Source organism: Castanea sativa, chromosome 8 (genome assembly GCF_040712315.1).
Source record: "Castanea sativa cultivar Marrone di Chiusa Pesio chromosome 8, ASM4071231v1".
In the NCBI taxonomy this organism is placed as follows: Eukaryota; Viridiplantae; Streptophyta; class Magnoliopsida; order Fagales; family Fagaceae; genus Castanea; species Castanea sativa.
This window is the reverse complement of record NC_134020.1, coordinates 50,014,819-50,042,092: the sequence shown is the minus strand read 5'-3', so window position 1 is coordinate 50,042,092 and position 27,274 is coordinate 50,014,819. Positions and strand designations below refer to the sequence as shown.

Below are 27,274 nucleotides of genomic sequence, written 5' to 3'. Positions count from 1 at the left end.
TTTAAAAGGGGTCTAAATAGAACAAAAAATATTGATGAAAGAAGTTCGTTGTTTAGTATCCTTTTTTTATAGAAAAATGTGAGACAAAATTTCTTTTGTGGGAAGAGGTGAAGTATGTTAGAGTCTAACATTTATAGTAGTTATAACATTTTCCTTCTTCTTGGAGTTTAAAGTTTAAACTAGTTGGAGTGTCTTCTATGTAGTACCTATAAGATAATATATTATTTAACAAGCATTTCTACATTATAGTCTTGTACTCCATGCCAATTACATAATTTAAAGAGCAAACAAATGGAGTAGAAATTATTGTCAATTTATTGTTTGGAGGCAGTCTGATGCAAATAGATAGTTCATAATTTGAGCATAGTTCGTGTCTATTTTTTGAGGAAATTCTTGAACCAATGGTCATAATGCTTAGGGTATCTTTTATTCTCATTTTCGTAGTCTACATAGTTAATTCCGAATCGAACTGTGTAACTTGAGGCCCACTCAAAATTGTCCAACAATGACCATGCAAAGTATCCCTTAACATTTACGCCATCCCTACATATACCAAAGAAAGAAGTGAAATCTAGTTACAATTCTATAATAGAGAGAGAGAGAGAGAGAGAGAGAGAGAGAGAGAGAGAGCTATTGCACTTACATGATAGCCCTAAGAAGATACCGAAGATGTTTATCGTAGTAATCAATTCTTTGGTTGTCAATAAGGGCTTCCTTGAGTGACAAGGTGGCATTATTGAACTCATCAATTCCTACAAATATAGTTAGTGGAAATTAGCTTCAAATGGTGATCTAGCAATAGTGTTCCAATTTTACATGATCTTGTGGGATAATAAACGAAAAATGAAGTTAGAGGAAATCACCATTTTCGGTAATGTAAATTAGTGGATCGTGGTACTTGCTCTTTATGTAGAGCAGAAGATCTCGAAATCCTCTTGGATAACATGGAGCCAACTTGAAGCAGCCTGCAATTAATTGCAAGATAAAATGTTTTTTTTTTTTTTAAATTTAAGATATTCATTATGTCAATGATATGACATCACATATTTTTTACCATATCAATTTTAAAAAAAAGATATTTTCATAAATTTGATAGTAGCTTTACTATTTCCTTTATGAAATTTCTAAAAGGCTGACCCATTGATGGTAGCTTTACTATTTTCTTTAAAGTTTTTCATAAAATTGTTAGTTCTTTTTCCCCTCTAACTACTAGAATAAATATGTTGATATGTACTTAGCTAGCTAGTACATACCGGTGCACCAATGAGGATCCCATTCCGTGAAGCTGCAAAGACAAGAAAAAGAACGGTCTAGTTATTATTACCATATTAGATACATAACAAACTCATAAGCATGGCTTCGGGTGTTGAATTTGTACTTACTAGTAAGATTAGCACAAGGATCTGTCGTGTAACTTGCCTTATCACCAGTTATTTGAGGGGCATAAGCTGCATAATTAGCAGTATAGTAGTTTATTCCTAGAAAATCAAATGTCCGTTTAACAGTTTGGATTGCTCTTTGGTGAACTTGGGCAATCTATCTTTAACGAGAAATCTCATGCTATGCGGATAGTCACCATTTATCAATGGGTCCAAAAACCTGCAATAACAATGAACATTTTAAAATTTATGCATATTACTAATCTATTAAATGTGTACATACTTAAGTTGAACAAATTCTAAAAGAAGCCACCGAAAAGGTGGTGTTAATGGCCAAAAAGAAAATTAAAAGAAATAGTGTGCTTGGAATCTTTGGATGCATTTCGTTGATTGCTTATTTGCTAAAGGTAAAATAAAATAGATAAATGCATTTTATTGTGAAAGTTCAAGATGCGGGCTGGGATATTTATGCTAGAATACTTAATGAAGAATATTTGAATGAAATTTCCTATATCTGACATTAAAAAAAATTCTAATCTTATACATATTCGATGATAAAATTAAACTATTTAATAGTTGGGCACCGAAAAAGAATTATTTGACCCCTAAGAATGAGTTGACTCTCCAAAGTGCAAAGAATTTAGAATTTTTAATAAAAAAAAGGCATTTGTATCAAATTAGAGAACTTGGTATTATTTATTAGAATTTAAAAAGATATGAATTTCTTTTTAGGATTTTTTTTGTAGACAAAAATATTTTGATAGCTTTTATATTCACTATACTTAACCCCGTGCATATGCACAGGTGTAATTAAAAATAATCATAATTATACAGTTTAAATTATACATTTTCTTTTGTGGAAAAGTGGTTCAAATTATACATAGTATTAGTTTACACTTTTTTTAAATCATATATTTCTAAAATATGTAAAATGTGTATATATATATATATATGATTTAAAATTTAATTGGGTTTAGACTTTTTGGTTTTTGCACCCAATAATTCACTTTTCATAAAAGTAAAAACTTAAATTGTGGCGAAAAATTGGACTCTAATTGAAATCTAATTTAAAATCTAATTGGATTTGGACTCTTCAGTTTTTACACTAAACAATTCTCTTGGCACAAAATTAAAAATTAAATGGGACACGTGGTGCAAAATTGAGAATCTAATTAAAATCTAATTACATTTTTTATATGCTTTGACTATTAATATATACTAGCTTGTAACCCCATGCATATGCATGGAACACTTAAAGATATACAATACGATGTATAATATAATTTTTATATATATAATTTAAATATTATTAATAGTCATTTTTTATATTTTGCTAACTCTTTTGTAAGGATATTATTAGGTATAAAATGAAAATTGTCCATGATACTTTTAAAAAAATTATTGTGAAGCAATTTTTATTTTTTTTTAAGATTCATTTATTCTAGATTCTTTGGTTTTTGTACTTAATAACTCACTTGGATGAATATTTATGATGTGGTCCCACATTTGATTATAAAATTGAGAAATAAAACTCTTTGAGAATAAATAATTAGCGCAAAATTAGAACTCTAATTTGAAATTATAATTTGAGTTTCTCTCAGTTTCACCTATTATTATTATATATATACACACACACACACACACACACACACTTATGAATAATGACTTATTTTAGCATTTAAAAAAATTCAAGACTTTATCTATAAGGACACGGTTTGCTGCTAAAGCCCAAATGAAGGGTCAGTGGCCCAAAGAGCTCAAAACAATGAATTTGTTAGAGAGTGGGCTTAAGATGAACTTTCAATGAGTTAAGTGGATGGTAATCACGGAAGGTTAGTTACTACTAGGAAGAATAAAACATACAATTTGGATCAAGAAACGTTCTCCTCGGCAAAGTCCAAGGATGGTTTGTTCTTATATATCTCTCTTAAACTTATGCAAAATTACAACTCTTTGAGAATAAATAATTAACGTAAAATTAGAACTCTAATTTGGAATTCTAATTTGAGTTTCTCTCAGTTTCACCTATTATTATTATATATACACACACACACACACACACACACACACACACACTTATGAATAATGACTTATTTAGCATTTAAAAAAATTCAAGACTTTATCTGTAAGGACACGGTTTGCTGCTAAAGCCCAAATGAAGGGTCAGTGGCCCAAAGAGCTCAAAACAATGAATTTGTTAGAGAGTGGGCTTAAGATGAACTTTCAATGAGTTAAGTGGATGGTAATCACGGAAGGTTAGTTACTACTAGGAAGAATAAAACATACAATTTGGATCAAGAAACGTTCTCCTCGGCAAAGTCCAAGGATGGTTTGTTCTTATATATCTCTCTTAAACTTATGCAAAATTACAACTCTTTGAGAATAAATAATTAACGCAAAATTAGAACTCTAATTTGGAATTCTAATTTGAGTTTCTCTCAGTTTCACCTATTATTATTATATACACACACACACACACACACACACACTTATGAATAATGACTTATTTAGCATTTAAAAAAATTCAAGACTTTATCTGTAAGGACACGGTTTGCTGCTAAAGCCCAAATGAAGGGTCAGTGGCCCAAAGAGCTCAAAACAATGAATTTGTTAGAAAGTGGGCTTAAGATGAACTTTCAATGAGTTAAGTGGATGGTAATCACGGAAGGTTAGTTACTACTAGGAAGAATAAAACATACAATTTGGATCAAGAAACGTTCTCCTCGGCAAAGTCCAAGGATGGTTTGTTCTTATATATCTCTCTTAAACTTATGCAAAATTACAACTCTTTGAGAATAAATAATTAACGCAAAATTAGAACTCTAATTTGGAATTCTAATTTGAGTTTCTCTCAGTTTCACCTATTATTATTACACACACACACACACACACACACACACTTATGAATAATGACTTATTTAGCATTTAAAAAAATTCAAGACTTTATCTGTAAGGACACGGTTTGCTGCTAAAGCCCAAATGAAGGGTCAGTGGCCCAAAGAGCTCAAAACAATGAATTTGTTAGAAAGTGGGCTTAAGATGAACTTTCAATGAGTTAAGTGGATGGTAATCCCGGAAGGTTAGTTACTACTAGGAAGAATAAAACATACAATTTGGATCAAGAAACGTTCTCCTCGGCAAAGTCCAAGGATGGTTTGTTCTTATATATCTCTCTTAAACTTATGCAAAATTACAACTCTTGAGTCTCCGGTCCTTTCTTCTTAGATTTTCTCATCATCCCCTTTGTAATGGGGTTTTTCTCATTTATATTCCTATTCCTCCCTTCATCTCAGCCCTCCACATGTAGATCAGATTACTGGCTTTGATACTTGTCCCATTAGCATATTCTTGAAGTCTCTTGCGGGTAGCTGTAAGGCTAAGTATTACTGTTCAAGTATCACCTCCACATTAATGTGGTCAAGAGGCTAGCTATAGAGCATTCAATGCGGTGGTAGCAGCTTTTTTCATAATGTTTCACAACTCTCTTTTGTCTTATCCACATCTGATAATTATCCTCGTCTGTCTGATTGCCTATTGCCTTGTTCTTGATGAAGGGTTGGACCTTTGACCTCTGCTCTGCTTAGCTAAGGAGGTACCCCTCCTCGGAAGACATTTTCAACTCCTAATGACCAGACTTCTTCCACGACCCATTAACTTGTATGTCTTCATTAACATCTACCTATCCTCAAGATATCTGATGTCCTTGGGCACGGCTCGCGGCCTAATACCCATATCTAGGCCTTCCATCCCTACAATAGCCCCTCAAAATTCCACTCTTTTGCTCCTCAGGGAAAAAATGGGGATTTTGATTTTTGGCAATTACCCTTCCTATTCTCATGTCACCTCTTTCTGTGCAAGTGTCTTTTCAATTGCAAAAAGACACGCACCTAACGCTTTAGCATTTACTTCCTACGACGCCCTGTCCCCCACATTCTATGGTATGATGGAAATTCTATGGTGTAGATTTCTTCATAGGGATTTGAGCGGGAAATCTCCCGCTTACTTTTCCCCTCCCTATAAAAATGATGCTAAGGCTCCAAATGTTTCACTTTCTGAATCTTCAACTTCTCAAGAACCAACCCAAGGTGCCCTTATATGCTTTCGTAAGTAACCGTTAGTCTTCCTTCACATTTCTAGGACATTTTCTTCCTCGGCCCTCATTTTTCACCTTGTTTCGTTAAATTTCTCCACTTACATTTCAAATGGGTAGATTCGCTAGCTTAGTAAGCACTCCTAAGGGCATAGAAAATTTTAAAGTCCAATACCACATACCTGCAGGGGTCTCGATCTGGTATTGCCGCCAAAGAGAATGGCATACTAAAAGATCGGAGGGGGAAGTGGCAATCCCTATGATTGCCTTCATAGAGGGAGGGATGAGGATCCCTATGGGTAGAATGACTAGGGATTTCTTACTAGCCCATAGACTCTACCTGATCCAATGTGCCCCTAATATGTTTAGGATATTAGGTAGTGTAGATGCCTTTAATGAAAATATGGGTGTAAACCTCACCCATCACGACGTTAATTGGGTTTATAATTGTCAGCACTATAAAGACCAAGGATATTACCGCAAAACCAGGGTCCCTGAAGTCAGGCTCATATCGTGTCTCCCTGATACAAACAAAGGTATGGACAAAGACTTCTTAATTGTCTCGAGAGAATGGCACGATGGACTTCACTGCCCGGTGCAAGACGGGAAATCAGGTGGGGTACTTATTTTTAGGTTCACTACTATAACACTACCCATTTGTCACTAACGCACTCCCGTTTTCTTCTTTGCAATTCATGAATTTACTTGCCTCCATTTAATGATTTTCTATTCTAACAATGACTTTGATGTCGGAACTTTTGCAGATAAATACCTTAACACTCCTAACCTTAACCTTGTCAACGAACCCAACCTGACGAGGATACTTTGATTAGAGATATTCGTACATACGGACGGGCAATTACAAGCAGCTTATCTTATCCTCGGATACCAACCTATCTCTAGTAGCTTCCAAGCCCCCAAGTACGTGATCAAAGCAAATGATCCTCGTCTGCGCCAAATCATCATTATAGTGCTTGGTTTCCTTACCACTAGTCCCACTCCCAAAGGAATTCAACCAGTAGAACTCCTTTCACAGCGTGCCACCGAGGAAGAGGCTACATCTTCTCATGCGGATCTTGAAGAAACAGCTTAGGTAGTGTAGGCTTCAAACTCCGAGGAAGATTTTGAAGTCTTTAACCAGCTTCGTTCCTCAAAATCTCCAGGGGCCGCCCTCAGCCACCTTCTCCCTGCTCAAGTCAACAACGTCCAAGAAGCCTCTAACGCTCTAGATGTAATGGTGCTATAAATGAAGCAAAAGACGAGCTAACTACAGCTCCTTGAATCCCATGCAGGAGGATCAATGCCCGAGGTGGCTATCCAGACCAAGCCTCCCACTCCCCTTCCCATCTACACTTCCCAGCCCGACCCGGCAGACAAGAAAAGGAAGCGGGATTGGAAAGGGAAAGACGTGGTTGAGAAGGGATAAGTTATCCCCTTCAAGGAACCTGAGCCCCAAAAGGGGGCCAAAATGGCTAAAGGAGCCCAAAAGAACTCCTCAAGTAAGGGGCACTAATAGAAAAAAAGAACTTGATTTTCGCTCCAAGATGCTAATCTGGAATCCTCCTTTGGAGCTAGATGGGGCTCCACTTCCCCTAGACTCTTCCATCAGGGAATTCCAAAAGGAGAAAGCGGGCTATGTGGCCAACGCCTTGGAGCAACCATTACTGCTATCTCAAGATATGGCAAACTTGAGGACATTGAGGAAACATGAAATGTTTCTGACCTTAAAAAGCAATTTGGCAATGGTAAATTTTCTTCTGGCATTTTCATTTTTACTAAGTATCATTACTACTTTATTTGAACTTCTTTCTTTCTTTGGTAGGCGATCCAAGCAATGCATATCGTCGAGGAGCTGGTAGATAGTTCCCATAAATAGATGAAGGAGGAGGAGGGGCGGCGTATAGCTGTTGTGGAAGCTTTCACCCTTGCTAAACAGAGGATTAAAGACCTCAATGTCAAATTGACTGAGGCAAATCGAGACAAAAGGAGTGCAAAGGCAACTCTGGCTAGGGCTGAAAAGCAGCTCGAGAACCAGCATAAAAGCTGCGTGAGGCCGAGAACTAGCTCTCCACAACCAAGGAACAACTAGGTGCCCTAAAGAAGAAGTTGGAGGCAGCATAGGAGAAGGCAGATAAGGCTAAACAAGAAGGGTATGAGGTCGGGGTAGCGGAGACTTGGGAAAGCCTTAGGGCCCAAGTCACTGGGGTCTGCAGAGGCTACTGCCTCCAAGTATGGAATGCGACCTTGAACCAAGCTAGGGTAGATGCTGCTTCTCCACTAAGGAAGGTAGAAAATGTATACTATCCCCTAACTCTCCACGTGGCAAGCCCTTCCAAGTCTCCAACTGTGCCTAGTCAGGTTGCCCCTGCTACTGCCCTCTAGCCCCTTCTATCTCCTCTAAAGAGGCCGACCAAGCCAAAGCTATGAATAAGGGCATGGAAATAGCCAAGGACAAAGTCCCTGACAAGGAGCTAGCCAAGAATGCTTCCAAAGAGAAGAGAGCATCCCAGGGCCAGGTACTGGTGTTGGCCATGCTTCCCTTCACCGTCAAAGAGGAACCTAAGAGCAAGGGTGTGGCTCAAACAACAACGTCAAAGGCTTTTGCCCAGACTGCAACAAAGAGCAATCCCCCTCCTAAGTCTACCTAAGATTTTTTATGTACTTCTCTAGTTACTTAGGATTTTTTTTCTTTTTCTTTTAAACATGTACTCTCTCTTTGCCCCTTTGAGGCCTTATCTAATGAAAAGTGTCAAGCTCTTTCACAATTTCAATGTGTTTACATTAAATAAGAAGTTATCTCATAATTGAATACAGCTTAATTAATGCCAGATTAACTTCTAACCTTTTCCAAGTAAAGTATAGTACTGCCTTTAACCTCGATAGATATGTGTACAATTAGTAACCTTGTTGTTAAATCTCAGGTAACTAGTAACTTAATAACTTAATCTTCAAGTTATGGATGATTTGTAATTTAACATAGAAATATACCTTGTGCACGTGAGACACTTAGCTCAAAAGATTGTGTGTGACTCAAGACTCCGTTCTTAACACTGAAAAATGCAGTTTAATGAAATCTCAATTTCTAGCAAAGAATATTTCATGGACATACTTGCAAATGCTTTAAGTGACGTTCATAGACATTTCTTCAATTCAGGCCTTACAACAAGAATATAGGTTATCCCTTGCAGATAGATTAGATACTAATTTACCCAAGGTATGTGGTCCGAGAAATCAAGCATGACCAAGGTTCTATTTAGTACTTAAAAGATCAAAAAGTATTAATTTACCCAAGGTATGTGGTCCAAGGAACCAGACATGACCAAGGTTATGTTTAACACTTAGAAGAACATGAAGTATTAATTTATCCAAGGTATGTGGCTAGAAGAACCAAAAATGACTAAGGTTCTATTTAACACTTAGAAGAACAAGAAGTATCAATTTACCCAAGGTATGTGGTCCGAGGAACCAGGCATGACCAAGGTTTTGTTTAACACTTAGAAGAACAAGAAGCATTAATTTACCCAAGGTATGTGGTCTAAGGAACCAGGCATTACCAAGGTTCTGTTTAATACTTAGATAAGTAAGAACACAGTATATAACAATAGAAACAAAAATATGGCATAAATGCCTTTCAACAATAATAATACATTCGTAGGTTATTTACGTTCCACGAGCATGGTGCAACATTTTCATCTAGGTCTTCCAAAAAATAAACACCTATACCAGCCACTAAGGTGATGCGGTATGGTCGTTCCCAATTTGGTCCCAGCTTTCCCTAGGAAGAGTTCTTTGCAGTGCCCACAACCTTTATCAATACCAAGTCTTCTAGGGTTGAGGGCCTTTCCCTCACCTTCGCATCATACCCTCGCCTAAGTTTCTGCTGATAATATGTCAGTTGAACCATGGTTGCTTCCCTTCGTTCATCAACCAAATCTAGGCTTCTCTCCAATAACTTATTATTGCTGTTAGGGGTGAACATGCTCGTCCTCAGTGTTGGGAACCCAGTTTCTAAAGGAATCTTTGCCTCGGTTCGGTAAGTCATTGAGAAAGGTGTTTCCCCTGTTGACTGACGAGGAGTAGTTTGATATGTCCATAGAACATGTGGTAATTCTTCCACCCATCACCTTTTGCCTCATCCAATCTGTTCTTAAATCCATTCACTATAACTTTATTAACTGCCTTAGCCTGCCCATTTCCTTGTGAATAAGCTGGAGTTGAATATCTATTTCTAATGCTTAATTCATAGCAATGCCTTTTGAAGGCTTTACTGTCATACTGGAGCCCATTATCCGAGATGAGACTGTGGGGAATTCAAAATTGAGTGACAATATTCTTCCATATGAAACTCTTGGCATCCAAATCTTTAATATTAGATAGTGGCTCAGCTTCCACCCACTTTGTGAAATAATCAATCTCAATCAAAAGCCATCTCTAGCTTCCCACAGCTTTAGGAAATGGTCTTACAATGTCCAAGCCCCATTAAGCAAATAGCCATGAACTAGATAGAGGATTGAGGACGCCCCCTAGCTGATGAATGTTCAGAGCAAATCTTTGGTACTGATCACACTTCTTCACATACTCATGTGCTTCTTTTTGCATACTTGGCCACCAATATCCTTGGGTGAGGGCCCTATGGGATAATGTTATGCCCCCTACATGACTTCCACAGATCCCTTCATGCAGTTCCTCCAAAAGTGGCTCCATTGTTTTGGGATGGACACACAGCAAGTATGGTCCAAAAAAGGAATGCTTGTATAACTTTTGCTTCTCGGACAACCATAAACAAGGGGCTTTTCTCCATAACTTATCTGCCTCTCCTTTCTCATCAGGCAGAGTACCCTTTTTGAGAAACAGGACCAAAGGATCCATCTAGCTAGGAGCGACCATGATTTGGTGAACTTAGACCTTCTCTTTCATCTCCTTGGTAGGCTTATGCAAATCTTTAACAAGTATAACTCGAGATAAGCCTTGCCCAAATGAGGTTGCCAAAGTAGCCAAAGGATCAACATGTGTATTTCTGCTTCTCAGGATCTAATGCAAAGTGAAAAACTTAAAACTTTACTACAAGCGCCTAGCTTGACTCAAATATCCTTGCATTCTCAAATCCCTAGCCTTCAACTCTCCCTTCACCTAGCCTACCACCAACCTTGAGTCCGAGAACACTTCTACTACCTTTCCTCCTATTTTCTGAACCATGGCCATCCCTACCAACAAAACTTTGTACTCGACTTCATTGTTTGTGACCGAGAAACCCAACCTTAAAGATTTCTTGATAGTGATCTGGTCTAGGGACACCACAACTAGTCCCACTCCAGATCCTCTCTGGTTAGCTACATCATCACCATACAATTTCCAAAATGAGGATCCCAGTAGAGAAATTGTATCAACTGGTTTTTCTTCCAAGCCTTGCTCCTAGTCTTCTGTTTCTACAAGAGATTTAGTAAATTCAGCTACCAAATCTGCAAAAATTTCGCCCTTAATAAAGGTCCAAGACAAATACTTAATGTCAAAGGCCCCTATAATTGTTCCTTACTTGGCGACCCTCCCTGTATAATTAGCAATGATTGAAAAGGAAGTTGGGTTAAAACCACAACTGTGTGAGATTGGAAGTAATAAGTGAGTTTCTGTGTAGCATGTACCACAGCCAAAATAGCCTTCTCCAGAGGCAAATAACAAACCTCTGCTTTATGTAGTGACTTGCTCACATAGTAGACTGGTCATTGTACTCCATTGTCCACCCTTACCAGTACTAGACTAATTGCATGGAAAGCCCCACAATATAGGCGAAAAAAATATCTTCCTCCTCGGGCCTAGACATAATGGGTGGCCGAGAAAGATAATCTTTCAACTGCTGAAAGCCTAGAGCACACTCCTCTGTCCACTCAAATCCCTTCCATTTATGCAATAATTGGAAGAAAGGCCTACATCTGTCCGCAAACCGAGAAATGAATCAATTCAGGGCTGCAGTCATTCTTGTCAACTTTTGGACTTCCTTGGGATTCTGAGGAGGTTGTAAAATATTGATTGCCTTAATTTGATCTGGATTAACTTAAATTCCACGATGAGTGACCATATAACCCAGAAATTTGCCTAAACTGACGCCAAAAGAACACTTAGAAGCATTAAGGCATAGTTTGTGCTTTCTCAGCACTTCAAAAATACTTCTGAGGTCCTTCACATGCTCAGACACTTCCTTGCTCTTCATAGCCATATTGTCTACGTAGGCCTCAATACTCTTGCCAAGTTGTGGTTCAAACATCCTAGCCATCATTCTTTGATATGTGGATCCTGCATTATTCAGTCCAAAGAGCTTCACTTTATAATGGTAATTCTTAATAGGAAAAACAAAAGTAGTCTTCTCCTAATCATCTAGAGCCAATGGTATTTGATGGTACTCTTGAAAGGCATCCAAAAAGCTCATTCGAGGATGACCAACTGTTGCATCCACCAATTGGTCTATCCGAGGTATTGGGAACAGATCTTTAGGGCAAGCTTTGTTTAAATCCTTGAAGTCCACACATACTTGCCATTTTTCATTCTTCTTCTTCACCACCACTGTATTGGCCAACCACTCAGGATAAAACACTTCCTTTATGGCTCCTGCCCGCTTAAGTTTGATCACCTCCTCCTTAACAGCATCAGAATGTTCCTTAGAAGAGCGCTGAGGAGGTTGTTTCTTAGGAGTGATAGATGGATTAACAGTTAAATGATGACAGATGAAAATTGAATCCACCCCAGGAGCTTCGTAAGCACTCCACCCGAACACATCAACATTCTTCTTGAGGAAAACAAACAGTTCTTCCTTCTCTTGAGGAGGCAACTGAACTCCCACTTGGAAAAACTTCTCCTCATCATTATCAATGATGATCTTTTCCAACTCTTCACACTTGGCCCCTTCTACCACAACATCTGAGGACAACACTGTTTTCCTTGATTGCTATAAATCTCTCTCTGTAGAGATCGAAGATTCACCTCCAGACTGATGTCTAATTGTCGCTACCAAACATTGTCTGGCCATAGATTGACTGCCGATTAACTTCTCAACTTGGTCCCCTGAAGGATACTTCACTCAAATGCAAGGTGGACGAAACAACTCTCATAGCATAAAGCCAAGGTCTAGCCATAATAGCAGTGTAGGGAGAGTATGCATCTACCACAATGAAGTCTACTTCCACAACCTCCGACCTTGCCTGAATAGGTAATCTGATCTGGCCCCTTGGGATAATCGTTTTCCCATCGAACCCCACTAAAGGGGAATCATAACAAGCCAGGTCCTCAGGTTTCAGCTTGAGCCCTGTTGTATAGGTCAGGGTACATGATCTCTACACCACTGCCTCGGTCTACCAAAATCCTCTTTACATCATACCCTCCAATCCTAAGGGTAACCACAAGGGCATCATCATGTGGCTGCAGGGTTCCTCCTTTATCCTTGTCAGAAAAGCTTAGAGTTGGTCGAACCTCCACTCTACCCCTCTTAGAATCAAGGGTCAAATCCTCAGCATGTGGTCGGGCTATAGACATCACCCTAGATGGATGGAAACCAGTTCTACCTGGGGTAGTAATAATAACACTGATCGTTTCCAAGGGTGGTCTTGAAGAAGCATCCCTTTGATGTGCCGACCCTGCCTGGCCCCCCTGTCCATTGGGTTGATACAAGAATTTCTTTAGTTTCCCAATCTTGAGTAACTACTCCAGGTGATCCCGCAAAGTCCTACACTCCTCGTTAGTGTGTCCTCGGTCCTAGTAGTACTGGCAATGAAGATTTTGATTGCACTTCATGGGGTCTCCTCCCGTCTTATTTAGCCACTTGAAGTGTGGCTCATTCTTTACTTTCTCCAAGATTTGGTGCACAGGCTCCCTAAACACAGTACTAACTATCTAGGCAATAACAGGTCCAGTATGGCCAGCAAAATCTCTCCTGGACCAATTGTTGTTGTACCTCTTCGATTTGAAATCCCTTCAGTCTTGGGGAACTACTTTCCCTTTCCCTTTCCCTTTCCCTTGTTGTTGATCCTCCTCGACCCGTTTATATTCATCAATTTGATCCATGAGTTGACGTACGCTTCTAGCAGGCTTTCTAGTCAAAGACTTTCTTAAATCATGCTCAGTAGGCAGGCTGACCTTAAAAGTCCTTATTGCTATGTCATCAAAGTTTCCATCAATTTCATTAAATATCTCCCAGTACCTGTCTAAATACGTCTTTAGGGTTTCTCCCTCTCGCATAGCCATGGACAACAGAAAATCCAATGGACAAGGAACCCTACTACAAGTAACAAAACGGGCTCCAAAAGCCTTGGTAAGCTCCTAAAAGGACTTGATTGATCCTTCCTCCAATCCATCAAACCATCTCATCGCTATCGGCCCCAAAGCTAGATGGGAACTCCTTGCATATTAAGGCTTCATTCCTTGAGTGAACAGTTATTCTTTGATTGAAATGGCTAACATTCTCCACAGGATCTGTTCTACCATTATACATAGTAAATGTTGGCTGAGTAAACCACTGAGGAAGCTTTCCTCTCTCAATCCTCTATGCAAACGGGGATTTAGAAATTTGGCGCAAGGCCTTGCTTAAAGCATCATTGCCCAAGCCTCTGCGAGATAAGCTTCTCCTGCTCTGCCTATAATGGTGATCCTCGTCACAAGAGAAAGATTCGCTGGGAGGAGTCCTTGACCTGGGCTTGTAACTATCATCATCACCATCAAAGGGAGACTCTGAGCTTGATGGAGTCCCCCTCCACTGCTTACGGCGTAACTTCCTTTGTACGTGGTCTATCTCCAACTACATGTTTCTGGTGTTCTCTCCATGGGACAAATGACTCCCACTTGTATGAGTGGTATGTATGCTAACTTCGCGGTCTCTCCTTTGTTCAAGATTAAGGAATTGATCTTGACCTTAGGATCCCACAGATTCTTCACGATTTGGCCTTGAACCTACCATGGTTGGATGAACTCAAGAATTTTCAAAGCTTTCCCCAGACGGTGTCAATTGTAAGGACACGGTTTGCTGCTAAAGCCCAAATGAAGGGTTAGTGGCCCAAAGAACCTAAAACAATGAATTTGTTAGAGAGTGGACTTAAGATGAATTTTCAATGAGTTAAGTGGATGGTAATCACGGAAGGTTAGTTACTACTAGGAAGAATAAAACATACAATTTGGATCAAGAAAAGTTCTCCTCCACAAAGTCCAATTATGATTTGTTCTTATATATCTCTCTTACACTTATGCAAAATTACAACTCTTGAGTCTATAGTCCTTTCTTCTTAGATTTTCTCATCATCCCCTTTGTAATGGGGTTTTTCTCCTTTATATTCACATTCCTCCCTTTATCTTAGCCTTCCACATGTAGATCAAATTGCTAGCTTCAACACCTTCCTGAAGTCTCTTGTAGGTAGCTATAAGGCTAAGTATTACTATTTAGGTATCACCTCCACATTAATGTGGCCAGGAGGTTAGTTGCAGAGCATTCAATGCGGTGGTAGTGCAGCTTTTTTCTCACATATTTCACAACTCTCTTTTGTCTTATGCACATTTGATATTTATCCTTGCTAGTAGGATTGTCTGTTGCCTTGTTCTTAATGAAGGGTTGAACCTTTGACCTCTGCTCTGCTTAGCCGAGAAGGTACCCCTCCTCGGACAACATTGCCAACTCCTTATGACTAGGCTTCTTCCATGACCCATTAACCTGTATGTTTTCATTAGCATCTACCTATCTGAGATCTACTTTTGATTTTGCCTTCATTTCGGCTAAGAAATTTTGTGATATGGGTACGATTAACAAATTGTACCCATTAATTACCTTCAAAAGACAGAGTCCAAATCTTTTATCTCACTTTTCCCGCTTCACTCTATGCTCTACAAATAAAAATTTGCCAGTTGTCCATCTATTTGAGTAAAAAATAATTTTCTGCCCTTTCTTATTCAAGTTTCCTAAAATAAATAATCATACTCATTGACCAGGCATCGGCATTTGTCCACCACTACAAAATTGCTAACGTAATCAATGGCAAACTCGGCCACCAAATCCACCTAGTCCAATTTGTGGTACACCGGAAAAAAAAAATTACACCAAAATTTCCAAATAGCCAAAGCAGTATCACAGATTCGTACTGGTTACAGAGTAGACAGATAACACTGAAGCTAGAAATTTTCAATTTACTTCTCATAGCTTCTAAGCATAAATTAAACCCAGCTAGCCTATTCGGCTACTCCCACCTCTATATTCGTCAAAAACCCCAATAACAAAACAATTTCAATCAATCGAACTATAATTTCTAACCAAAATCGGTCTTTGTAAATCAAGTTCAAGAATTAAGTCACGGCATCTAAATTTTCTTAATGTGATAATGCCTCTCAATCGGTAATCTAAAATAGCACTTCCACTTTGTTTCCTCTCCTCAGTTTTCACTATAATCAAATAGAATGGCTACGACTGGCGGCGTTAATGACTTTGGCGATTTTTTGCTAGTGTCGGCAGCCAAGGTTGATAGTGGAGGCTTGTAAGGATGTGTTATGTTTTCTTATTAAAATTTTTTATTTATTTAAAAAAACTTTAAAAAAAAAAAATTATTTGTAGAGCATAAATTGAAGCAGAGAGAATGAGATAGCAGATTTGGATTCCAAATGACAAAAGTTAAATTCTAAAATGTAAAATAAATTCTATAAAGCAAAACTTACCATCCCAACATGAAATCAAGGGCACGTAGCGCAGCATCCTGATCTTTCTTTGCATCAGAGAATGGCACAAACCAATTACTCACAAGTGTTATCCCTATCATTCCTTTCTGCTCAGCCTGCGTGGTGAACACTTTTTTACACTCAAAGCTTATGCATGGGATTTTGTATATTTATCTAATTTAAAGTTCACTACAATTGTTCGAATCAGTTTCAGAAATTGCTATCCAGATGGTCTTGTATCATTTGTAAACCAAGTTATACCAACCATGTACTTTTATGGTTTTTTTTATTATTTTAAAAAATCATAAATTTAATATAGTTATAGGAGAGAGGAATTTAAATCCTAAATGTCTCCATCTGAGACACCAGGAGATATAAGATAAGCTACATGGCTCTTGGCATATATTTAGTATCATTTAGCGTAACTTGAGAATATTTGGTTTTAATATGTTAAAGTTTTGTAAGTCGAACCTGATATTTTTTCTTTTACACTTCAACAGCGGCTGCATGAGAAAGCAGCTCATTGTGTGACACCAAATATGGCTCTGTCCCTGAATTCCCACCAGTACAATTTAGATTTAGCCAAGCAGAGCATCGACATGGAGCAAGCAATCCTCCTACATAACCACCAACGCTGTAGCTGAATGGCTCATTTAGTGTGATCCAATGCTTTACTCGATCACCAAATTCCTTGAACAAAAGTTCCGCATAGTCCCGAAAATCATCACTGAATATTAGATGCATATATGTTAGATTAACATTTTGGGGGGCAAATGGTGACATACTAATTTTATTATAGTATTGAGTTTGAACTTGTCTCTCCACTCTACATCCCATTTTTAAATAAATAAATATCTCATTTATTAGGCTCCACCAATGAATTGGGCTCCATTTATTAAGGGGATTTGAAACCAATACATGGAATATTAGAATAATGGATAAATTTAAAAGTTGAAGGTTTTGACACAAATGGTAGGTTATCACAATATTAATGTTCTCAATCTTCTTCTTTTTTTTAATCCAAAAATGGTAGTAATATAAATAATTATATATGATACGGTTAATATATGTAAACCGTCTATAATCAGATGGAGAAGAGGGGTGGATTATTGGGTGAATTATTCTTTTTTTTTGGGGGAGGGGGGGGGGGGGTGTAATTTGTTGGCGAATCATTCACTTACACAATATGTGGAGTTAAGAAACCACCATACTCATCTTCTAAGGCTTGGGGAAGATCCCAATGGAACATTGTTACAAAGGGCTTTATACCTGCATTTAGTTATAGAAAAATAAAGTGTGTATTATAAAAAGTTAAATAAGTTGATGATATTTTGGAATTTTAATATTGACTTTGACCTTTGCTCAGAAGCCTATTGATGAGCTTGTTGTAATACTTGATTCCTTCCCGATTCATACCGCCACTTAGTTTTCCTTCTAAAGTAAGTCCCTAAAATGAGATTGTTAGGAACATAATATAGCCACAAAACAATAGTCAATCCACTCCAACCTAATGTGTACTTGATGGTGCCCATTTTTATGTCCTTTTCATTGTATGGATCTAACCTTTTACGGATTATGAAAAGGATAATCTTACTTGGCAGTACTCGAGACCATGAGACTGAGAATCTGTATGCATCTAAATTCATATTTTTCATAATCCGAATATCTTTCTGCAATGCATAATCACAACATATATAAATTTTTAGAAAAATCTGAAATGTAAATTTCTTAATTTCTTATATTGTGATTATCTAGTATTTGGTTAGACATGCTAAGTGTTTAGAAAAAATTGCATATGACAAACATAATCGGGCCCAAAAAATGTAGAAAAGCCGAAACACAAAAATTAACAGCTAATTAGGAGCTAATATATATATAATTTAGTGGCGAAGCTAGGATTTTAGGTTGGGGCCAAGATTTAAAGACCATATTTTAAAAATATATATTATGACAAAAAATAAACAAACAAATGTAAATAACTATAATTTTTGTACTTAGTTTATTTTTCTCAATAGCTCTCGATCTTTTTTTCATCTTTTCCGAAATTTTTATTCTAAAAGGGGGATTGTACAAAGGTCTGTAAAATATACCTTGATACGAACTAGTAGAATTCAATTTAGGCTAATTATTATGCTCTTGATTCTCCATAATTTTATTTTACTACAAATATATATATATATATATTATTTCACTAAAATAATGAAACAAAAATAGCCAATTCATAGTTACCACTTACTAACAATCATAGCAAAAGAAGGCTTCCAAAAAAAAAAAAAGACTAATCTAAATATATAAAGTTTTGATATCTAATTTGACTCTTTAAAATAAGATTATATCGATACACCAATAAAGTTGTATACGCATTTCACCACCTTGATTGCTTTTAAAAATAAAAAAAATAGAATTCATCCTTTTTGTTCTGTAGTCTTCAAAGTATTTAAATGTTGTATTACTGTGTAACTCTTTTTCTTTTTTCTTGTTGTCAAAGCTGTTTTTCTTGGACAGCTTTTTGTTTTGTTTTTTTGTTTTTTTTTTTTCCTATTTTAGAAGGGACAAAGCATTTTTGAAGGGTTCCACATACAAAAAACTAGTAATTGGAAAACCACACTATGCAATTGTGCCACAAGACTCTTGGCAATTAGTTGCTAATTAATATGAGTGGTTTTCCTTCCAATTTTATTAAGAACATTAAATTTTTATATGAACATGAAACAACATATATACCTTGTAGTAATGATATTGATCGTTAGCTACATCTCCACTACTTCCATCCATTATCCGTTCTGCAATTTCATTGTAAGTTAATACTGGGTTTATAAAACACCAAAGGATTGTTTTATTTATTTATTTATTACACCCTCTGGCCCAATTTGATTGTCTTGTTTCAAAAATTAAACTTTTTAGGAGAAAATCATTTATTGTCTTGTCTGCCTTAAAAAATGTATAAATTTTCAAAACTACCCTTAAATAAATTTATCAAAAAATTGGAATATTGAATCTGAAATTACAGCCACAAAAATATGTTCCTTATGCGTATTAGCATTTTTGAAATTACATAGCACAAATTGTAACTTATCCTCTAACTCAAATTTGAAAAATCTACAATTGCCACAATACAATAACTATCAGGTATTGGCTCCAAGCAATTTTGGATTACTTCAAATACAAACTCTAGTTTATCTTTTTTAATCAAAATTTAAAAACTCAATACTTCTAAAAGACAAATTCTATCTACTCTAAGTCAGGAGTTTTATTGGCGCCAATTCAAACTTGAAATTTTTTTTTAATGGTGGCGGCAAAAAAGAATTACACCTAAGTGATTTTTTTTTTTTTTTTTGCAATATTTCGTTGCCTATAAAATTCTCATACATAAACAGACCCAGAGTATTCCTCTCTTCAATTCTTGTGTTTTCAAACAAAGTAAGATGAGTGACTTGCTAGTTGATAAAGTAAGATGAGTGGACCATTCAGATTTTTTTTGGGGGTCAATAATTTGGAGAGAATGGAGTGTAAGATCCCATCCGAGAAGAAGAAGAAGAAAAGAAAAAAAGAAAATGGCGTGTAAGATTGAGTTTTCTATCTTTTTTTTTTTTTTTTTTTTAAGAGTTATTCTTAATAAAGCAACAGGAAAGGTGCCCAATTAGTTTGAATTTTTTAAAATATTTGTTGTTTTTTTTTCAAATGATTTTGAAAATATAGTAGGGGCATAATAAGAATATTAGTAAATTAATGATTTTCAATTTTAGAAACAGGACAATATTTTAAAATATCTCAAAATGAAATAAAGGAAAAACAAACTAGGATGGATGGAAAACTATTTAAGAACCGGTAATATACATCTTTTTTTTTTTTTTTTTTTGACAGTGAAGATAGAATTTCATTAAAAAAAAACGGGGAAACCCCAGAGTAGCTTACAATTTCATGGACCACTTATACCATCTAAGGAAATTACATTACATATAAACACTGAGTCCTTTTCATGTTGGGTGGTCCTATCCGGCAGTGTGCTGAGTCAGACGTTGGTAGTCTTGTAGTAGGGTCATGGCACTGTGGAGTATGTCTCCAGGTTGGGATTGCTTCTTTTAAAAACAGAACCGGTTTCTAGCGTTCCAAATAGACCAAGCAACCATTGCCCATACCTCCAATTCCTTACCCGTGAGCTTATTTTCCATTTGTCTAGCGAGGGAGTGGAAATCCTGCACTACCGCTGGGCTTTTCTGTATTTTTCCTTTAACCAGTGCCCAAACATTGGCTACTAATGGAGACTCCCATAAAGCATGGCAGACCGATTCCTCTGCCTGGCCACAGATTGCACAGCAAAGGTCAATAGGGAGTTTACGTCGCGCAATATTAGCCCAAGTAGGAAGAGCGTCTGAACATGCTCTCCATAGGAAGTTTCGCACCTTCGGTGCTACACGCAATCTCCATACTTTATTCCACAACTTCTTGTCTTCATGCGCTCTGGAATGCTCCACCATGCCTTCTTGGTTCAAGCGAAGGGCAACATGGTATGCTGACCCTACTATGAAATGATGGGCTTTACTTTCCTTCCAATAAATTCGGTCCTCTGTCTGGAGGTCACCAAAGCTAAGGCTAAGAATATCCTCTTGTGTGGACTGCATGAACATGGATTGTACCAGTGGCCTATTCCACTGATTGGTGTGTCTGTCAATAAGGTCCCCTACCTTCAATGATGTGTCAACCCCCGGTTTGAATAATTGTGGACAGGGCAGCCAATTTTGGTTGTTAATGGTGATGCTCTGCCCATTCCCAACCTGCCAATGTGATCCCTCTATGATGAGCTCTCTTGCGGCAATCAAACTACGCCACACAAATGATGGATTTGGACCCAATCACCCAACTCAACCTCCAAGAATGAATACCGAGGAAAATATCTAGCTTTATATACTCTATAAAATAGAGATTGTGTACCTGTGACCAATCACCATGCCTGTTTGGCCAACATAGCTAGATTGAAGGCGTGAATATTACGAAAGCCCATTCCTCCCTTATTTTTTGGGGTGCACAATTTATTCCAATTTATCCAATGTATCTTTTTCTCATTACGTGTTTGGCCCCACCAGTACTTAGCCAACACTGAGTTAATATCCTCACACACCTTCTTAGAGATCTTGAAGATACTCATCGAATAAGTGGGTATTGCTTGGGCCACCATCTTTATCAACACCTCTCTTCCCGCCTTAGAAATTATCTTCTCCTTCCACCCCATCACCCTTTTTGTTATCCTCTCTTGTAGATCCTTAAATGTCTTCAACTTAGATTTTCCCCCCACCATAGGAAGGCCAAGGTATTTTTCACAATTTGTCATGACTTATGCACCAAACAAATTCTGAATATCCTCCTTAACTCTTGGGGTAGTATTCTTGCTGAAAAAAATTGTAGTTTTTTGTTTGTTGATTGCTTGTCCGGAGGCCTCCTCATATTGTGTAAGGATGTCAAGGGGCTGCTGGTATTCACCTCTCTTAGCCTCGCAAAACAACATCCTATCATCTGCAAAGAGGAGGTGGGAGATATGAACACCACCTCGGCAACTTTAGACACCCTTAAATTTATTGGTAGTCACTACCTTCCTGATCATAGAAGATAGTCCCTTAGCACAAAATAAGAAGAGGTAAGGGGATAAAGGGTCACATTGCTTTATTCCAAGGGTTGGTTTTATAAGGCCTTTTGGTTCTCCATTGATGAGTATGGAGTAGGAGGCTATACTCACGATTTTCATAGCCAAATTCACCCATTGATCCAGTAGTCCCATCTTGAGCATAATCTATCGGAGAAAACTCCATTCGACTCTATCGTGCACCTTGCTTATATCAAGCTTGATCGTCATGTGACCTATTTTTCCTTTTCTCTTGTTGCGCATTCGATAAAGCATTTCATACGCAACTGTAATATTATCTGTGATAAGTCTATCAAGAATAAAAAAACTTTAGGCATCAGATATAATATTGGGTAAAATAGATTTTACCCGATTTGCAAGTACTTTTGATACAATACAGGATACGACATTACCCAAACTTATGGGGCGGAACTCCGTTATATTTTGTGGGTCTTTCTTCTTAGGTATGAGTACAATATATGTAAAATTCATTTTCCTCAAATATTTTCCAAATTATAGGACAGATAACACAGCCAAAGTTATATCCGGCCCTACATTGTGCCAAACTTTTTGAAAAAAGAAAGGAGACATAACATCTGGTCCGGGTGATTTTGATGGGTGCATGCTAAAGAGAGCTCTTCTTACGTCTTCCTCGGTATATGGTTGGTTCAACAATTGCACCATTTCATCCGTGACTACCCTGTCAACATCATCCAGCACCCTATCCATATTTGTATGACTTTGGCCTTTGAACAAATCAGCATAGTACCTCTCAGCAATAGCAGAGACCCTTTCCATGTCTGTTTGCCACACTCCATTTTCATCGTACAGTCCATCAATGGTATTTTTCCTCTTTCTTTGGCTGGCCCGTTGGTGGAAAAATTTGGTATTTTTGTCACCCGCCGGAAGCCACAATGACCTAGACCGCTGCCTCCCAAAAACCTCCTCATGGTGTATCAATTCATTGACCTCCCTTCTCAATACTTTTATACGTTCCAGATTTAGTGCATATCCCTGTTTCACTAGTTCCTAGTTCCTCTAGTTCCTTTTGTTTTTCTGTTAGGCGAGCCTTTGTGTTCCCGAAGGCTGACTTACTCCATGCTACAAGGCGTGCTCTGCAACATTTAATCTTCTCAAATAGGCAGTACATAGGGCTGCCCGACGTTTGTACTTGAGTCCATGAATCTCGGACTACCCCTTCACATTCCGGGTTGGCCACCCATTTTTCTTCAAACCGGTGAAGCTTTTGTTTCCTGCGTATTTGCTGGTGGTTCATGGGAATTGTGTTAATAACAATTGGATCATGGTCGGAGTATGATGCCGTCAGGTGTTTCACCTTGGCCGCCGGGTATAACTCAGACCATTCCAAGGAGGCACATGCTCTGTCCAATCTCTCCTCAACGAAAGCTTCGCCTTCTTGTCCATTCCGCCATGTGTACTTGTACCCACTGTAGCCTAAGTCAATCAAACCGCAAGCTAACAAGGCATTTTGGAATGCAACCATCGGTGGTAATGGTCTAGGATGTCTGCCATTTTTTTCCTCAGAATGTAGTATCTCGTTGTAATCGCCTATGCATAGCCATGGCAGAGTGGACTTGTTACGTAGATGCCGCATTAATCTCCAAGTTTCAGTCTTCCTCTGCTCCTCCGGGTAACTGTAAATACCTGTTAGTCTCCATGGTTGGGTGGACGGGACAAGCACCTGGACATCTATATGGTGTGGGGAGTATGCCTGTGTATCAATCACCACATCGGACTTCCATAACATAGCCAGTCCACCTTTTCTTCCTTCACTTGACACAGCCAACATAGAAGAGAAACCCAACTCCGATTTAATCGGCTCCATCTCACGCACTGTCAATTTTATTTCCATTAGAAACAAAATTGTGGGAACTTGTGTTCTCACCAATTCGGCAAGAACCTCCACTGCCGAGCGGTTCCTGATCCCTCGACAGTTCCAACTTAGGACGATCATTGTGATCGGCGGGCTGTGACGCAGCCATTACTGTTGAAGAGGTAGGTTGTGTTAATCCGGCCACACCCTTAAGCCATTTGTTGCTGGTTTTGATGCCTTGGCTATCATCAAGCTCACTGGTTTCAGGTTGTCTTTTCTTCCCCACTGATACTCGATCATCCTTCTTTGTTTCGTTTATGGACAGCCCCGGTCTTTGTATTTTTTTCCAAGTGGTTGTGGGCGCTGTTTTTTCTTCAGTAACGTGTGCACGTGACTCCTTGGTACATGTCATGTGACTTGTGTTTGACTCCCCATAGCTGATTGGCACGCAATAAAGGTTAGTGTCCATGTTTCCGGTTTGCATTTTGGTCGGGCTTGATCGTGCATTAAATCTGTTTCCTGAATCGTTCACGTCCACCTGTAACGTATCAGGAAGTAAAAGCTGGTGATTTGATTGCATTAACGTCCGTAACGTGTGGGTCAACTCATCTGTTTCCTTATTTTCCGGCTTGTCCGCTTCAGCATTAATGGGTTAGGTAGGGCCAGCTGTCTTCGGACTTGGATCAGGTTGGGTGGCTGGTTCACTCCAGCGGCGGCGTGGGCTGTGTTGATTGGTCCTCTGATCATCGGCACGGATACGAGCACCGGCTTTCATCCATTCCCCATACCCGTGTCTTCTCCTCCAGCCATACTACATTCCTTCTCATCATGTCCAATTCTGCCGCATGCAAAACACCACCCCACCAAGCGCTCATAACGGAATGCCACTCGGACTTCATCTCCCTCCGGGCTAACCACTGGACCACCCCGTCGTAGTGGTTTGTCTATTGGAATTTCTACTCGTATTCTCAAGAAGCGGGCTTGGTTGGCCTTGAATGCCTTACAATCTACTTCAATAATTCTGCCGAGACTCCTCCCAATGTCGTGGCCTGCTTCTTCAGTCATTAAATCAAATGGGAGGCCCCACACTTGGACCCAGAAAGGAAGGTGTGTGAAAGTCACTGATCTGATTGTCATGCCTTTCTCCCATCTCCTTACGGCCAACATATGGTTATCAAAGCACCAAGGGCCATTATTCCAAACCCATAGTAGTTGGCTTTCCAGAGTAAATTTAAATTGTAATAATCCATCACCTACCTCCACAATCTTCAAGTCGTCCCCCATCTTCCACAAAGATCGTAGTACGTTTTTTGCTGCTCTTAAGTTAATCGGTTTTTTGGTTAGAAACTTCCCGATTAGGCTTAGAGAGTACTCCTCCAGGATCTCTTTTCTTCGCACTGGACGTATAGTTATAGTTTCATCTTCATCCGTAGTAAGCTGCAATCTTTGAATCCTTTCTAAGAAGTCTGCATCCATGGTGCTGCTGGTATGCCAGCACACGGACACTCTGGGGCACCAGCTCTCTTATCTCTTAGGCGACATTAGAAGACAAGAAAGTAAGAAACACTCACACTACGTGAGAAGAAAAGACTCCTACCGTGAGGTGAGGAGAAGAAAAGACGAGATAGAGAATGTGTTTGTGAAGTGTTAACGTTGTTGGGAAAATAGACTTTCAAATGTGGTAATATACAACTTAAGCCATAATAAAAATGGAACTTGTACTTAAGCCTCCCATCCATAACATATAAAACTTATTTCTATTTTGGAGTAGATCTTGTTGGGTCAACAATATTAAAATAAATATTATTAATATTATCTTGATATTTATTTAACTTATTAATAATGATACAAAATTTAAATAACTTACTGTTAAAATTTTTAAATATACCTTTATAAATAATGTAGCAAAATCTAACTATTATAAAATATTTGGCAACGAAAATACATTTGGAGACCCGGTTTAGTATGTCTTTGGTGACAAGATAAGTACATTCTTTGACAAAAAAATTCAGTACTATAGGCATTTGTTTGTTTTAGTTAGGGGTGTTTATTACCAAACTTCTCAAACGGCATGATCACCTCGAAACCAACCAAAACCACCCAGCAAATTGGAGTAATCACACCAAGTGGCAGGGAACATATTTGTTTCATGTTAAAAAAATTTCATTTGGGTTAAATACAAAATCAAAAGTTCAAAACCCAGCCCCATTCACATCTACATCTCATTTTCACTCTCACTTTTCTCTTCTGATACCATTTTTAAAATAAAGTTTAAAAATCTAAAATTGTATAGACTATCATTTTACTCAAAATTTAAATAACATGATAATTTGTACATTGAGAAATCTATATATATATATATATATATATATATATTAATCATAAAATTAACAAATGGAGACGCCTTGAAATAATTATTTCCAGAATTGAATTTTATCATAATATTTCATTGGTAATTCATACTTTTAAGCATGCGCAAACCTAAGATTTCAAGTTAGGAGGGGCCGAAGTATAAGAAAAAAAAACCAAATAGATATTCATATAGCATTAACAAACTCTCAACCAAAATAAATACACAAAATCATTAATTCTTAATAAATTAATATGCAATCATCTACCAACAACGACAAAAAAAAAAACATAAAAGTAATATTGTTTCTTAAAAGTATCAGCTATTGCAAAAAAAAATTTATTTTCACAAACCAAAAATTAATTTTTCTACTATAATATAGCATTTGAAATGTCTCGTACAATAGTATTTTCGGTATTTGGTATTCTAAATACTAGATATTTAGCATTTAAAACACTTTATACTAGTACTCTAGTACTAGGCTAAATAGGATTTTTATTTTTTATTTTAAAGTTTTATTTTATTAAGTTTTTTAGTTGAATAGTTGCTAGTTGAGTTAAGCTAATTAAAAGGGAGGAGGTCTAAATTTTTGAAAGATGAAAACGTATCTCTAGAAAAAAAAAAATATAACCAATAAAAAAAATTTCTTTTTATTCTTTGGCCAGGGGGGGCCAATTTTTTTTTTTTTTTCTTCTTTTTTCTTTGGACCCCCTTGGGTCTGTCCCTACTTTTAAGTTTCATATTGTTGGAGAGAGAGAGCGAGAGAGAGACCTGGATATCTATGAGTGTACGTGTCCCATATGCTTGGTCCTCTACCATCTTCTTTTGCTGCACCTTCGTACTGGAAATTTGAAAGGACACACGTGCACATAATAATATTCATCATATGCTTGACATCCCAAAACATTTGAAAAATAAAAAAATAAAAACTATGATACAAATTAACATAGAGAAAATTTTGACTTAGTTACCTGATAAGCCGCTGCTGCTGTCCCAAAAATAAAGCCTTTAGGAAAACTGGTACGGTTGAATGAAGCAGACTCATGGCTTGATGAAACAGTAATGAAATTAGTCAATAAGCCAAGAAGAACTAGGAGGCCTGAGATTGGATAGCCTTGTGACGCCATAATTGATTTTGGTTTGTTTTTCTCCTTGTCGCACAATTTTTTTTTTTTTTTTTTTTTTTTTTTTTTTTTTTATAGAGGAGCACTACATGATCTAGTGTGCATTTGGTTCCACTTTAAGGAGCCAAAACGCGAGTTTTTGAGCTGAAAATTCAAAAAGCGTGTTTGGTAACGAAATGCAAATGCGCGTTTTAGAAAAGCCTATT

The 27,274-nt window shown here is 37.7% G+C and overlaps 1 pseudogene; it reads right to left on the bottom strand.

The window, feature by feature from the left end:
• Positions 1-374: 374 nt before the first annotated feature.
• On the bottom strand, positions 375-27,077 carry LOC142607743 (beta-glucosidase 12-like; annotated as a pseudogene).
• Between the last annotated feature and the right edge of the window lie 197 nt (positions 27,078-27,274).